Genomic DNA, 3,647 nt, shown 5'->3' with positions numbered 1-3,647 from the left:
TTCACTTTCTTTAGTGGTGGAGTCAAGATTTCCTTGTCAAACATCAACAATCTCAGATATGCAGATGATACCACTTTAATGGCAGAAAGCAAAGAGGAAGTAAAGAAGCTCTTGATAGGGGTGCAAGAAGAAAGTGAAAAATTTGGCTTAAAACTCAACATTCAGAAAAACTAAGATCGTGGCCTTCAGTCCCATCACATCATGGCAAATAGATTGGGGAGAAGTGGAAACAGTGAAGGTATTACTTTCATAGGGCTCCAAAATAAGCTGTGAAAAACCTATGAAAAGCTATGAAAAACCTAGACAGCATATTAAAAAGCAGAAACATCACTTTGCCAGAAGCTATGGTTTTTCTCCTGGTCATGTATGCATGAAATAGTTAGACTATAAGTAAGGCTGAGCACCAAAGAATTGATTCTTTCTAATTGTGGTGCTGGAGAAGACTTCTGAAAGTCCCTTGGACTGCAAGGAGAGCAAACCAGTCAATCCTAAAGGAAATCATCCCTGAATATTCATTGGAGGGACCCATCCTGAGGCTGAAGCTCCAAACTTTGGCCATCTGACAATGAGCCAACTCACTGGAAAACAGTCTGATGCTAGTGTTGAGTAAAAAGATGCTCAACTTGAGATTTGCAAGTTAAGTTTTATTTGGGGCAAAATGCTTCCATTGTTTCCCCATCTTTTTTCCATGAAGTGATGGGACTGGATGCCATGACTTTAGGTTTCTGAATGTTGAGTTTTAAGCCAACTTTTTCACTCTTCTCTTACAGTTTCATCAAGAGGCTCTATAGTTCTTTTTCGCTTTCTTCTTGCTGAAGCTGAAACTCCAATACTTCGGCCACCTGTTGCAAACAAATGATTCATTGGAAAAGACCCTGATGCTGGGCAAGATTGAAGGCAGGATGAGATGGTTGGATGGCATCACCAAGTTGATGGACATGAGCTTGAAGAAGCTCTGGGAGTTGGTGATGGACAGGGAAGCCTGGCGTGCTGCAGTCCATGGGTCGCAAAGAGTGGGACATGACTGAGCGACTGGACTGAATTGGGGCAAAATGAGGACTACCACCCGGGAGGCAGAATTTCAGATAGCTCTGAGGGACTGCTCCAAACTGGCAATGGGGGAAGGTCAATGTATAAGGTTTTGGTGAAGGGGGAGTTCAATGCCATTAAGCACTCATTTTCCAAAAGGTTTCTTGCTAATCATGAGGATCTGATATAACCATGAAAAGATTTAGTGCTCCTCTAGCCATGAGGAGATGCAAGGATTGAGATCATAAAATATATTCCTCAGTCCAGTTCAGTCGCTCAGTTGTGTCTGACTCTTTGCGACCCCATGAATCGCAGCACGCCAGGCCTCCCTGTCCATCACAAACTCCCGGAGTTTACTCAAACTCATGCCCATTGAGTCAGTGATGCCATCGAGCCATCTCATCCTCTGTCGTCCCCTTCTCCTCCTGCTCCCAATCCCTCCCAGCATCAGGGCCTTTTCCAATGAATCAGCTCTTTGCATGAGGTGGCCAAACTATTGGAGTTTCAGCTTCAGCATCAGTCCTTCCAATGGACACCCAGGACTGATCTCCTTCAGGATGGACTGGTTGGATCTCCATGCAGTCCAAGGGACTCTCAAGAGTCTTCTCCAACACCACAGTTCAAAAGCATCAATTTTTCGGCACTCAGCTTTCTTCACAGTCCACCTCTCACATCCATACATGACCACTGGAAAAACCATAGCCTTGACCAGATGGACCTTTGTTGGCAAAGTAATGTCTCTGCTTTTTAGCATGCTATCTGGGTTGGTCATAACTTTCCTCCCAAAGAGTAAGTGTCTTTTAATTTCATGGCTGCAGTCACCATCTGCAGTGATTTTGAAGCCCCCCAAAAATAAAGTCTGACAGTGTTTCCACTGTCTCCCCATCTGTTCCTAAAAACATCCAACTCTCTAAAGACCTGTCCCATCAGATTCCCTGGGGGCAGAGTGCCTCACTCCACCCTGAGCTCCCTCTGGGGTTGTTGGAGGGCAAGAGCTATGCAGCATGGGGTTCAATCTCCATAGAGGCAGACAGCAAATGCCCTTGTGGTTCGGTCATTGGCAATGCTATTGGTAAGTGCCAATTTGTAGTTGACACTGGGAAAGAGTAAAGGCAAAAGGAGAAGGGACCAGCAGAAGACATGCTTGGTGGCATTATTGACTCAATGACCATGAGTTTGAACACACACTGGGAGTTGACCACAGATAGGGAAGCCTGGATTGGTGTATTCCATGGATCCCAATGTTTTGGACACAATTTAGCAACTTACCAACGATAAGAACGAAGAAGATATGTTACATTAGGATAGAAGGTCAGAATTATAAGGACTCATAATGAAATCTTTCTGTCAAATGTCATAAAAACCCATTTTTGCCTAGAAAGCAGGTATGTGAAAGTCTCTTGTAGGAAGCAAAAGATTTCAGGGGACATTCTAGAAATGCAGAAACCAAAACCCTGAGGGTAACTAACCGATTCTGCAAGGAATGATCATCACCCAAGGACAGGAATGAGCCTAAGATGGTGGAGTACAATTACGTGTGCTTTTCTTCTGCAAGAACTCCAAAATTACAACTCACTGCTGAACAACCATTGACAGGAGAATGTTGGATCCCACCAAAAAATGATACCCCATGTCCAAGGGCAAAGGAGAAGTCCCAGAAAGGTGGTGGAGGGGTGAAATCACATTTAGAATCAAACTCCATGCCCGCCAGAGAACCTCGGAGGGCTCAAACAAAACATTTTGCACACCAGGTCCAAACGACCCCAGAGAGACAGAACCAGAACTGTGTTTGGGTGCTCCCGCAGAGGTATGGGTCAGCAGTGGCCTCCCATTGGGGCAGGGGCTCTGGGTGCAGGAGACCTGGTCACACAGCCTGTGGCATAAGCCCTCTTGAAGGAGGTCGACATTAACCTCACCATAGAGCAGCCGAGCAGATGGCCCACAAACTGCAGAACAATTACACCAAAGAAATTCTCACACTGGTAAGAAAGTTTCAGGACTCACAACAGAATTCCCAACCTGGGGATCTGGCAAAGGGACTGAGAACCTCAGGGAATTTGACTTTGCAGGCCAGTGGGATTTGATTATAGAACTTTCACAGGACGGAAGACACAGACTCTTGGAGGACACAGGCAAGACCTTGTGTGCACCAGGACCTAGGAGAAAGGAGCAGTGACCCCACAAGAAACTGACCCAGACTTGCCTGTGAGTGTCCAGGAGTCTCCAGCGGAGATGTGGGTCGGGGGTGGCCTGCTGCAGAGTTGGGGGCACTGAGCGCAGCAGTGCTTGCACTGGACCTTTGGAAGGAGGCCCATTACCTCCAGCATCTTTGGTCTCAGGTCCAACAACAGGAAGGAAACACAGCCCTGCATCAACAGAACATTGATTTAAAGATTTACCGAGCATGGCTCACCTATCAGAACAAGACTCAGTTTCCCCCTCAGTCAGTCCCATGAATCGCAGCACGCCAGCCCTCCCTGTCCATCATCAATTCCCGGAGTTTACTCAAACTCATGTCCATCGAGTCGGTGATGCCATCTAACCATCTCATCTTCTGTCGTCCCCTTCTCCTCCTGCCCCCGATCCCTCCTAGCATCAGGGTCCACTCCAATGAGGTA

This window comes from Cervus elaphus, chromosome 4 (genome assembly GCF_910594005.1).
Source record: "Cervus elaphus chromosome 4, mCerEla1.1, whole genome shotgun sequence".
NCBI lineage: Eukaryota > Metazoa > Chordata > Mammalia > Artiodactyla > Cervidae > Cervus > Cervus elaphus.
The sequence above is the reverse complement of the archived record's forward strand: the minus strand, read 5'-3'. Positions refer to the sequence as shown.